This window comes from Colletes latitarsis, chromosome 1 (genome assembly GCF_051014445.1).
Source record: "Colletes latitarsis isolate SP2378_abdomen chromosome 1, iyColLati1, whole genome shotgun sequence".
Taxonomy (NCBI): domain Eukaryota; kingdom Metazoa; phylum Arthropoda; class Insecta; order Hymenoptera; family Colletidae; genus Colletes; species Colletes latitarsis.
In genome coordinates, this window is record NC_135134.1 from 46,027,468 (window position 1) to 46,040,667 (window position 13,200).

A 13,200-nucleotide genomic window follows, 5' to 3' on the forward strand; every position below is an offset into this window, starting at 1 on the left:
GAACCCTGGCCCGCCCAGAGAATGCCGTTGCATTTACATAATTGTGCGTACAAATTTCGAACTTTGCCTGAAGGATTTTCCTGGCTCTGCGCGAACCTCCTACGCCAATGCGCGATTGCAGTTCCGCGCTCGCGGATTCCTAGTTCCGCCCGATGAATTATTTATGCGAAAACGCGTCATTTTAAAAGCTACCGTAATTTCCACTCGATTTCTATTCTCTCCGCGTCTGGATTGCCCCGCCGGGAACGGCCAACTGAATTCCCGTCGATTCGAAATGTTTTTAGACTCGTCCGTCGCTCCGACTTGGTCAGAAACGCGCAAAAAAGAATCGTATTTTCAACTTCGCCGCCGGGTACAGTTGAAATCCAACCGACCAAAACTAGAAAGAATTTTCATACGTAACGATCGACGAGTACCGTTTAATATGATTATTAAATGTAAAAATCCTTCGTCCTGTTTTATGAAGAAACTAAAATCAGGCTAATAAACGATTCTGCGTCACAGATTTATTGAAAACTAAGATTACTGTACATAATTGAAAAATAATCTAATAATGGATGATTCGAGAAAACTATTTTCGTAAGCTAATGAAGGGTTTGCGAAACTCGTGACTCTTCTCCTATATTTCGTAATTTAAAAGCATGCGTGTATACTTGAAATTATGGAATTCCAAGTTTCCCAACTGTCTAATCGACGAGTCGCGCAAAACTGTGTCATTGTTGATCGGTACCTGTTGTTAAAAATGCGCGTTTCTCCGCAGAGTTTATTGCACTGTGAGATCGATAGTAATACGAGATTTACGCGCGGTTTACCACGATTTAGTCACGATACATTGAGTCTTTCGACTGGATGCGGAGTTAAAAGCACGGAATGATTACGCGGAGCCTTGACAAACGCGCAGGGTAGAAGTGGTTACAGAAGTGACGTATATCTCCATTAAAATCCCATCGCAATATTTTGCGATTCTGCTCGCGCGGATACTTCTACATGACATTTTTCCTCTCATGAATATGTCCTGATGAACTAAATATTTAATCATGCGACTCGTTTACGTACACGCACTGGCTCGATACTTCTCCGTATCGGTGATTGAAAATCGATACGAACTTTTTTAACGCATTATTTATTAGCTGTCGAGTAAACTACTGTATAATATTTTCAAAGTATGACTTACTATATTACTAACTTTTGTAACTGTGAAATTACCAAAATTCAGAGTAGATTAACCTAGTTTTAATCGAAGCCTAATTACGTGTTTAAAAAATTCAGCTCGATACTCTAAAAAATTTCACGAACGAACAATAATGCAAAAATATTCCATGTATTGGAACGTCTTAAAGTGTTCTGTATCACAACCACGTTATTGGACGCGATAGCATATCCACGCTACCGCAGAGTTTCATGGGAATTTAATATTAATACACAATTTGGCTCGCCGTCCTGTAGGCGTGGTCGCTCACGTATTTCCAGACTGCAATATTTATACGAATATATGGCGAGGATACAAATGACTCTAACGTGACTGTTTCTTTTCATCCCCGTATACGAACGTACAACAAGATCCGCGTCGAAACTTCCGCCACTGTCGGCGAGAATACAACGAGTTAACCTCGAGGAACGACGACCTACCTTGCACTCGATCCAAGCACACCCCGGTGTCTCATTGTTATACCTTTTACTCTGCTAGATTTCTTCTACGCGGTTCTATCCCAGAATCATCGACGAACGTGTAAAAAATACCCGCGAGACGCGTAACGATTCAAGATCTTCGGTTTAACGACCTTTAGATTCGATGTTTTTCTTCCCTTCAAATTTATGTGCTTTCCAACGATTCTCGATGTAATCCTTACAGAGTACTTCTGCCTACGTGTAAATATCTCTATATAAATCATCTTTCCAATTTGCCTTGAATCGTTACGGATTTCATTCTACAATTTTCAAATTTCAACCTTTCTAAAGGAGAGATGGAACGTTATTACGTTCCAAAGTCCACTTATATAAAATCGTGATGCAGGATGACTTGCAATTTCATGTTGTAACGAAATCATGATTCCAGAATACTCTAGTATATTTATGGGGTCTAGAAGACAAGATTCTATCGGTGTTTTAACATCTTTGCGACCGATTGTAAATGTCGCGTTTATAATGTAAGCCGAAAACAGTCATAGACGTTCGACGATAAGTCCCTTGTGTGTCGCAAATAAGTAGGAAAATCGGAGGGACACAAACGTCGGGATTAATCCGTGAACTTTCTTATTACCATTTTGAGTGGTTTTACGCGCCTACTTGACTTCCCTTCGCGGCAGTGCTGCGAAAGAGCGAGTCTCAGAGTCGCGGGCGAACTTTTACGTCGGCACCAATCCTACCAGACGTTGAATTAAAATTTGTCGCGCGATCGTGACGGACTCGGGGATTTGCATGAGCAAACCCGAAGTTCCGGCAGCCTTTCGCTGGTACGTCGAAGACGTGCCGCTGTTCTTATTAGTCCGACCACAAAAATGCAAAGCTATTCGTCGCCGAGGAAAGGGAAAGGCAGAGGAAACGGCGTTATCGCGGCGAAGTTCTTTTCTTTGAAACCGCTTCCGGAAGATTTTAATTTGCTCCAGCGCATCACGGAATTACGCGGGGATGCTCATTGCGCTTGGATAATCTCGCCCAATCGAGACGAAGGTACACGAAAGATTTTACCTACCTCTTAGAGGGGATTCCCGAACTTAACGATTGAATTTCAAGACTCTCCCGCAGAATCGAGTGTACTTTACCGATCTCGCGATAACGATTTCAGGCGATGAGTTTCCCAACGGCGGGAGCGTCGATCGTTCGCAACGGGGAAACGTTCCTGTCGTGAATAATGTTTGCAACGTTGCGCGAACTTGTCTAATTTCCGGTCCGTGAATAAAAAATGCACATTAATCTTTTCGCTGATATTTCGTTCCGAGTCCATTCTCGTTAACACTAAACCTACCAACGCTTCACGTACACCCATTCCTACCAAGATCAAACGACCAGTTTCTCTTTCCCTAAGTTTTGCATTACATGTATAGAAAGCTGTGTTTTAAAGTTTATTCCTAAGATATATTTCTGTTTCATGTCACATATTTTTTCTTAAAGCATAGCAAAAATACTCAATACTTTTACTTTAAATGTGCATACTTAGTACTTTAGTTTCATACAGAAAATTTACAAACTACATGTTTTTCTTAGAAAACAAACAATAAGAATAGAAGTGAATATTGAAAAATTCATTGTACGTGTACTATAGGAAAAGTCGTGAAGTTTTAAATTCGTTGCGTACGTATTCGTTCGAAAGTAATCCTGTCTTAATTCAATTTTGTATCTGTCGTAATGATTAACAGCCGATTATCTATTATTAATAAACGTTACAAAATTCTTCATGACCGAATTTGATTCAAACTTAACACAGTGAATTTGAAATGATTGTACCTCACTCTTTAACATACACGCCTGATAATATTTAAATTAATTATCCATTTAAACAAAATCTGTTTTTTGCCAAACAACGTCGATAACAGGGTACTATCGATTTAAACGAACGATGAGATCTGCTCCATAGCAAGTCCAAAGGTGAAACTGTTTGATCGGCATAAATCATGTCGAAGTACGGAAAAGGAAGGGAGAGGCAGGTAGAAAGAGCGTCAACGGGTAATATCGATCAGCAAGCAAGTTTTCCGGGTAAAAAACCAGCTACGTAAAATAGCTTCAAGTCTCGTCCCTTCGCGAGGCTTACAGCGATTCTTCACAACGGTTGACAGACTAAATACCGTCTCTTGACAACTTTTTATATAAGAGCTTGGCCTCCTACAGTGAAGAGCTTCCGGCGTCAGAAGCACGTCGACGAGTGGGGTGGATGTAAGGCGGAGAGAGGAGGCGCAAGAAAAAATATGTGCTCGACGTTGCCCGCGTATCGCGAACCACCCCTGCGTAGAAACGCGATTGCGAACCACCCCGCGGGTCCAGTGTCGCAACAATATATATTCCGCGATGCAAGTCGTTGGAAATATACATAAATATACATTTTTATGACGAATATACCGGCGCGAACGTGTACATGTATATCGCTTCGCGTAGGAGATTCCAAAGGCGAGCAGTAGCGGATCGCGCGCGACAGGGATACAGAGGCGCGTGGGTGGTTCAGGTGCAACGCATCAGAGAAACTCGTAAACGGACGTAGAGGAGAAACGTCACGTCTAACAGCGGATATTTCACACCCCCCTTGTTTCCGCCACTTCCGTATTTTTGTCCAACGTCTCGCACGCGTTCTAACGCTCGTCGCGTCGCGGCAAATTGATGTCTGTCGATGGGAATTTTATTTCTACACACGAGTTTACGAGCTCTTTGACGAAACGTTGTTTAGGATTCGTTCGAACAATGAATTTCCCCAGGTGTGGGTCCCACAGTTATACGATTAAGATGCAACCTAACGATCTCATTCCCGCGCGACTAATTATTATTTAAAGCTAACTTGGTTAAGTCGATACAGTCAACGTTGTCTCATCAAACTCCTCGCACAATCGCACGGAACAGTAGTACTCAAACCTTTCTTGCCCAATTCTCCTTTTCTAGCAGTAGATAATGTTATTGTATCGCACGAATAAAATTAATTCTTTTATTGTGATAACGTCAACAACTAACGAGAAACCTGAAATTGTCAACCTGTAATCTACATATACCGTTGATTCACACATATACAGGGTGTTCGGCCACCCCTGGGAAAAATTTTAATAGAGAATTCTAGAGGCCAAAATAAGACGAAAATCAAGAATACCAATTTGATGATGGAGGCTTCGATAAAAAGTTATTAACAATTAAATTCAAAAATTTCAAATCGTTCTGGAAAAATTATTTTCGATTGCGGGGGTCAATTACAATCATTTTTGGTGAATACATATACTTCCGAAATCCTACCCACTTTCGAGAAAAAAATTCAAGTAAATGCTGAAAGTTTTGGGTGAAAAAAAAGGTTTTCGAATCGTCTTGGAAAAATTATTTTTAGTTGCAGGGGTCAATTGCAAGCATTTTTGGTCAATAGACATACCCCCGAAATCCTACTCAGTTTCGAGAAAAAAATTCCTTACCGAAAATACAATTTCTGGCCAGAAATGTTTGCCCGAATTTTCATGCGAATCTTTAAAACGTCATAACTTCTGAACGGATTGGACGATTTTAGTGTTTAAAAAAGCAAACTACGCGTATTTTGATGGAGAATATGTACAAATCGCAAAAATATTCGAAAAGTTGGTCCTTGACCCCACAAAAATGGTCCAATTTTCAAACAGCCATGACTCCTACAATAGCGAATATATTTCAGTGAAACTTTTTTCTGAAGTAGAGCTCATGAGTACCTACAAAAAAGTATTAGACAACTTTTCTGTAGGGCGACAAACAAAATTACTAAAAATGAAAAAGGAATTTTTAAGGAAAATCGACAGGGGTTAGGTGCCTAAATTTCTCGGCGAAAAAAAAAATTTCAAATCGTTCTAAAAAAATTATTTCTAGGTTCTGGGGTCAAATACAACCATTTTTGGTGAATAGACATAACCTCGAAATCTTGCGCATTTTCGAGAAAAAAATTCAGTACGATCAGAACTTCAAACGTTAATAACTGTTTAACAAAGCCTTCATCAACAAATTGGTATTCTTGGTTTTCGTCTTATTTTCGCCTCTAGAATCCCCCAGTAAAATTCTTCCCAGGGTTGGCCGAACACTCTGTATAAATACACGAAAATTTGTTCTACTTTCGAGTTCGATATTGATTTTGTAATTTAACGATTGAATTAAAAAGAAATTAGAATTTTACAGATTGTACATGATCTACGAGACATTCCATTTTATCGAATAATGATCCCAATCCTCTCTGGAAACGCTAAAATTCTCTCCCTTCCCCGTTCTGTGGTTGAGAAACGCTAACGTAAAGCGTCGCGACTTGAAATCAGGTCGGAGAACTTAGAAAGTGTTTACGCTACCTTTTAGTTTCCATGGAACGATGCCTTTTCGTTCATAATTTAAAATTTCCGAAGATACATTCTGTAGCGAAATTTATGTCTGGAAACGAGCAGCGGCTTTCGAGGAGTTTCAGACGTCGTTGAAACTTAATACCCGGATTCGCGAAGAAAATGCAACGTTAGCAACGTTTAATATCCAACCGATCGCTGCGAATTGTTTTCAAACAGACGTGATAATTTAGATCAATATACTAGGATTGTAGAATCTAAAGGACAAAATAAGACGAAAATCAAGGATACTAATTTGTTGATTGAGGCTTCGTTAAAAAGTTATAGAAACATTTCCGATCACACAATATATTTTCGGTAAAGAATTTTTTTCTCGAAAGTACGTAAGATTTCGGGGATGTGTCTATTCACCGAAAATGATTGTAATCGACCGCCACAACCGAAAATAATTTTTCTAGAACGATTTGAAACTTTTTGATTTAATTTTTCAATAACTGTTTAACGAAGCCTCAATCATCAAATTGATATCCTTAATTTTCATCTTATTTTGGCCTCTAGAATCTCCCATTAAAATTTCTCCCAGGAGTGACCGAACACCCTGTATAATACTCATTTTCGTAAAATGAATATTTCATTCCTCGAACAGAAAAAGACAGAGGAAGGTGGAAAATAAAATAAATTTCTTTGTTGTCGAAAGAATCAACAAAAACATTGGAACGAATATCTCAGAATTGTGTAATTATCGTGTTCGAATATGGTGCAGCGGTGCTTGTGCCCTGACTTTCGCTGCACTGGGAAAACGACAGCCGTAAAATCCGAGCAAAAAACGGGGATTAATTATAACAGATATCGTTACCAGCGATGTTTACCGTCGAAGCTTCAGCGATTGTGTATCTCTGATTCAGTGATCTCTCGTTTGCAAGGATATGTCCAATCCCATTAATCGGAATGCTCGGCTAGAATTTTAATTAAACGTATAGAGATTTCTCCGTCGACAATGGCGATTACGAGGGAACGGCGGAAAATAGAATACGCGACGGATGATCTCGTTGTACGAAGGAATCGTAACCAACCGCTGTCTCCGACTGTTATTCCGCGTTTACGTCTATGCAAATTTTCCGCGCCGCGGCCCCGTGGAGAAATATGGTCGCGCGTCTTTTTGAATTATTACGTCGGGCGATACTTGACGTGTATTAAAATCCTTTTAAACAGACATAAATAAAGATACGCTCTCGGCCAGGTAATCTCCAGGGAGGATTACCCGTACGACGACGAGGCGGAGAGGAAGACACTCTCGTTTACCTCGGTGTCGTCGAGCAGGGCGTAGACGCTGTCAGGGAGAATGGGTTGCGATTTTATCCAGCCCTTACTTTCGCTCACGTCCGCCGATTCAAAAACGCCGTCTCTATCCGGAAGATCTCGCCCTAGCAGTGCGTCCAACTTGCCCCCTCGCCAAATTTAATCTCTTTCGCTCCCGTCAAAGTGAATTCCATAAAATAGAACGTCTCTCTTAAGCTCTCGGGAGAGCACTTTCGTTTCGTTGTTCCATTCTTCTCATATTTGACTCGATTACGGAGCCGGAGGGAAGAAACAGCACGCGACAGTCAGAGAGAAGGCAAACAGAGACGGACGGAAAAGCGTGTTCGAATCGGTCGAAAATTCTTGCGGACTAATCTCGAAAACGAGGTAATGATCAACGTGGATGGGACACGGACGAAAGCGAGACGTGACGGTCCGGAATGCAATTGAATTCCAGATTTACGTCTGACGTCGTAATGCGATTCGGAATAGCATCCAATAGTATAGTATCGAACGCGTGAGACTGTCCGTAAAGGGTTACCTTTGCCTCAACAATTATTTGAAATACATCAATCATACTTCCTAGTGTCTTCTAACAGAGAAATTATAATGGAAATTATCGACTTTCGGGCCTATATCTACCCACATTTTTTTTTTAAATATTATTTCATCAAGTTTAGAGGAAAAATTTATGAACATCCTGCATCTGCAGTGTAAATTCTAAAGCATGCAAAGCGTTAACTTCGAGTTTATTGACGTCCAAACTGGTTGCAACTGATTGCATTCCGTTCAAGTCTAATATTTTTTATGAATACTAGGATTAATTACATATCTTATTTCACTTCTCATTTATTATTAAATGCAGTGTCGTTTCAAGTTCTCTCTATGAGAGAAATTTAACCGCCTAAATATACTTGGAAGAGGGTTAATTTCAAATAATATTCAATTATTTTTAATTCTCTGAGGAAACTCTCGCCACTAGCCGGGAATTTATTAATTATTTTACCAATAAAAAATTACTTTCGCGTCCATGCCTCCCACTTTACGTTTAATAAGCTCAGTGCTCCATAACAGCCTTGATTACATCACGAATAAAGTATAGACACGAAGTTACAGGACTTGAATATTTCGTCTGTATACATGATAGAACGGAAATTCGATGTAGCTTTTTATCAAACGACTCAGATGATTTTTGAGTTCCTTACCATTTGAGTATCATATCCAACGAAAGTGACTTGGAATTGAATGAACATCGGCTGGCAAGAAGTGATGGCAAGAAGTGAAACTACGTACGAAAAGAGCTGTAAAATTCGAAAATAACAGAGATTTAGATTAGTCTGAATCTGACAGGTATACCAAATATATCACCAACGTGATATAGAATAGACTCGATACTAAATAAATAAATATTTATCAATAAATTGAGGTCATGTGAGCCCCCTTACCATTTTCATATCACTTCCAACGTTATCGACTCAAACCGGAATTCGATACGAGTACCTCTGCCGTTTGGAATTAAGACTAAATATTGAGAGAATTGAATTAATTCGGAATTAATTAAAATTGGATCTCAGAAGAAATTCTAGACGAACCTTCATATTTGTTTGTTTATTCTTTGAACTTATTTCGTTATATTCTATGCGAACAGCAAGTAGAGAAATGATCACAGTGTTATTATTCCCTTCTACATTTTGTGAAAGCTTATAAAAAAAATTACCCTTGTTTTAATATTTATATATGTACCAATGAGGTCCAGAATTACAGCCAACGTTATCGATTTAGAATGAAATGAGCGTGAGTGCCATGAATAGCAAAAATTGAAACCAAGTATGACGAGAGGTACTTATTTTGGAAACAATCGAAATCTGGATTGATCTGGATTTAACAAGAGTGCCAGTTCTGTATCTCACTTTCCGTCGCTACTAATCACATAATGGAATATTTTTGCAAGTTGCTACGACTGATAGAATATCTTTTTAAGCTTATGAAACAAATATAATATTGACTATTTATAACATAAAAGTTAATCATGTAAAAGCACCGTATGAAAGTTAATCGTGTAAAAAAACCGTGTAAAAGTTAATCGTGTAAAAAAAAGGTTCAAGCGTATTTTTATTAAGAATATTATTAATTATGAATGTACTGTAAAACCAATAATTCTGTACGAGATTGTTATTTTTTGACTTATGAAACACGAACTCCCATTAAATATCTCGTCTATCATGTACTTAATCGCTTATAGACCGTAGATTATTTTCTGAAGCTGTTTCTTTTGATTCTTGTCGCTAAAAGTATTACAATGCTTTTTGATCGTGAAACGATTATGTTGATCGTCATATGAAAATGGTAAGGAAAGTCAAGAACCCAGATTCTAAAATAGAGTTCCCAAATAGTGGAACAGAAACATATCTTTTTTCAAATATGAAATATACTTTCTAGCAGTAAAAATACAAGAAATAACAAATATTGTCCACTTATAATAAATCTAAAACAAACCGTAAGTGGAACATTTTTCACATAGCAACACTAATTTATGAAATACAAAATGAAAAATTTTCTGAGAATGGTGCTGGAACAGATACCAGTGTCATATTTTGGACATTTTATACGCCGCAACTCTACAAACAGTCGCGATAAATAATTATTCGCAATGCTGGTCCAAAAGCAAACACGTAGAATATAACCGATCGCAACTCTAAAAGTAATCAAAATCGATTCATTAAATTTGCAACGCGATAATATTCACATTTCGCAGCACTAATGCAATCCGAGCTCAGTTCTCACACGCGACACTACTCTGAAAGAAAACGCGAAAAATTTTCATCGTTCACAACTCTAAAGTTAACTACAAAACTAATTAGTTGCAAAATCATCTAGACAAGCAACTCGAATTTATTTTTCGCAACTCTAATTCAAACCACGATCAATGCTCAGACGCGACACTACTCTGAAAGCAAACGCGAAAGTATTCTGTTCGCAACGCTAAAAGTAATCGCGATAAGTCCAAATTATTCGCAACGCTATCTAGAAATAAAACACGATCATTCGTCTTTCGCGACCATCTGAAAAACTACAAATACTACAACTACAGGCGAGAACAGTGACAAAGTAGTAACAGAGAATGACTCTCCATCCTCATCCGAAGGTGAAGATGAAGAGCCATTTGTTGCAGCCCACTCTTGAGACAGTTTGTCAGGGCCTCTTCGACTCATCGAGCCTTTTCTTTCTTCGGCGGTCCTGCCAAAGCCTGAAACTTAAGTCTAGACTCGAGATTTCGTGCGATACGCAGTCTTCCAATAATATACGAATTATTGGATAGAGCATACGTGGTGAATCTCGAGCGGGACGAGCGTTTCGAGAGGGCCTAACCACGATCGCGAACGCGAACAGCGACTCTAAAGTCGCATGATTCGAGGAATTGAAAATAAAACCAAAATCAAACAGTATATTTCATTTGAATCGGCAATATTTCAATTCTCCAAACCGAAATACACCCTACCTACTTAAGTCTAATGCACACATTCCAGAAAATAAGTTACCTACCTACCTAACTCTATATTTAAAAAATTGCAAAACTCATTCTCTCAAACACACACTCCACGGTTCTCATACAAAATGTTCGGGCGCGACCTAAACTAGAGAGGAAACCCCGGGGTTCCTCCGACACCCGAACATTGCAAACTTTCACACTCTAAGGTACGTACCAGTTGCTGAAATCGTCTGACAAAAGCTAGTGATCATTGCGTATTTTTATCTATAAGTATTTATATAGAACATTTTAATATATGTAATATAGTTTTAAAAAAAATATACTGTTGTATATGCATTTATAATATTATAATTATTAAGCAGTTTAATGTATGCAGTGTCAACAATTGTCAAATAAACGATAAATAGAAAATCGATATTATTATTGTAATTGATAAGAATTTAGTATTATAAAATTTTATATGTACATTGTAATTAACTTTTGAAACGATGCACTTCCACAGCCTAACCACACACACACATGTGGAAAGTACATCGTGCACGATACACTAGCATTGTCAGCCGCTGACATATAAATTATTATTATAAATCTAAGTCATCGTGCCCGTTGCCTTTACTCAACCAAGTAGCACCTGGGCACATGGATGAGTTTAGGCAACGAACACGGAAAAATATCCTGAAAATCCTGATCTAAAAGACTGATTATTGGAAATAAATAGCGTCTAATGAAATATTATTCCTCTGTTCTTACTTATAACAAATCAAAAGGAAAAATTTGATACGTATTAATATTGAAAATATTATTATGAAAGATGATTATTGTGTTTAAGATTTAATTATTTAGAAGAAAAGACTTTAATTAAGATTTTACAATAAAATAATTTACTTTTAAAGTTTGAGATAATTTATTAAAACAAATTTATTAAATTAATAATTAAAGTATTGAACTACCCTTGGTACGATTTCGTCGTCAAAGTGAATTATTTAAAAAATGAAAATAGTAAGACTGCATGTTACTTTGACTTGGAAATCTATTCATCGCGAAATGCCTTCTTGTACATAAAATCAATATACTTTTGAACGAGTAACAAAATCTATATTATTTTCGATAATCATCAATTTACATTTTAACATGAAATGAGAAAAATATAAAAAAAGATCAATGTTCAATATATAAACAATACTATTAACAGAATCATCATTGTATAATGAGTGTAATTAAAAGTAAAAACACTCATACTATAAACATTATTGTCTAATTTCATTATAATTAATATTCATATTTTAACATTATTGAATTATTTGCTTATATTCATTCAATATGCAGCATTTATCATATTAAGAAACGCGAAGTACAAGGAGACCCTAGCCTGATCTAAATAATAAAAATGTACAAGTTACTACTCACGGATATTCAAAATACCCGCGGTCACTGTACTCGCCAATGCACGTATACAACTGGTCACCCGTGTCAATTCGGACCTTTCGTCCTATGACATGATTGGGGACCAGAGGAATAAAAATGTCATTCAACTCACCGATCGTTGAGTATGATGAACAAATACCGCGAGGATGACGCTGTTGTCCAGTAGAAATCATCATCGATGTCATCTAGATAGGTTTGGTCGATTCATGATTCCAGCGACGAGGTGCAGATAGCGTCCCGGTGGCTTGCCTTGCATTCGAATTCCTATCGGAGACTGCTACAGAAATAAAATACAAATTAAAATCAAATGCATTACAGCAAACATACCTAATCATAATTAAACAATGATCAAACTTGAAATAATATATACCAGATATGTAATTTCGTTTAGAGAAACGTGATGAGTCGATATAGGTTAGATGTCGAATAAACGTCCAAACCCGATTCAGTTTTTGTCACAATTCTAGCGTAATTTATAGTAGAAATGTATTAATATCAAATAAGGGCACCGTAAGAGAGTAATAGTGACGATTGAAAGCGTTTAGATGTCGATAGGTGAAACGTACGTACATATTTTACTAATCGAGAAACTGCCGATACGTCTGATTGCGCCAAAACCCACGAACAATCTGAACTAGCAGCAGCGACATCGCGAATTGGCGGTAGGTGGGGGAAGGTTCAACGTTTCCAACGCTCGATGTTTTCCCGAAAGAAACCTTAAACACCTGGCTTCGATAAGCATTCTTATCGATTGTTTACTTTCCGTTGAAGTATTTTCCCGAAATTACCGTCCTTCCTAGAACTGTTTCCCGACCATCGCTCGTCTTTCAATACTGAAAGTATACACAAGGCCAATGTCACGAAACGAGTATTTATTACGTTAGATACCGTATCACAGACGAACTGAAATAGAAACTTGACAGGATACGATTGAAAATCATTCACGTTACAGCTTGTTTGCCCAGCGATACTAATTCGATTAATAGTTTCCCAACTAACCGCCATCCGTGAGAA

At 37.9% G+C, this 13,200-nt stretch overlaps 1 long non-coding RNA gene across 1 annotated transcript; it reads right to left on the minus strand.

Moving 5' to 3' along the window:
- Window positions 1-8,538: 8,538 nt before the first annotated feature.
- LOC143344605 (uncharacterized) lies at window positions 8,539-12,999 on the minus strand. Its single transcript, XR_013080116.1, has 3 exons — window positions 12,757-12,999; window positions 12,299-12,463; window positions 8,539-8,572 (listed from the first exon to the last, which is right to left on the minus strand). It is a non-coding gene; the product is annotated as an uncharacterized LOC143344605 (long non-coding RNA).
- Window positions 13,000-13,200: the final 201 nt, after the last annotated feature.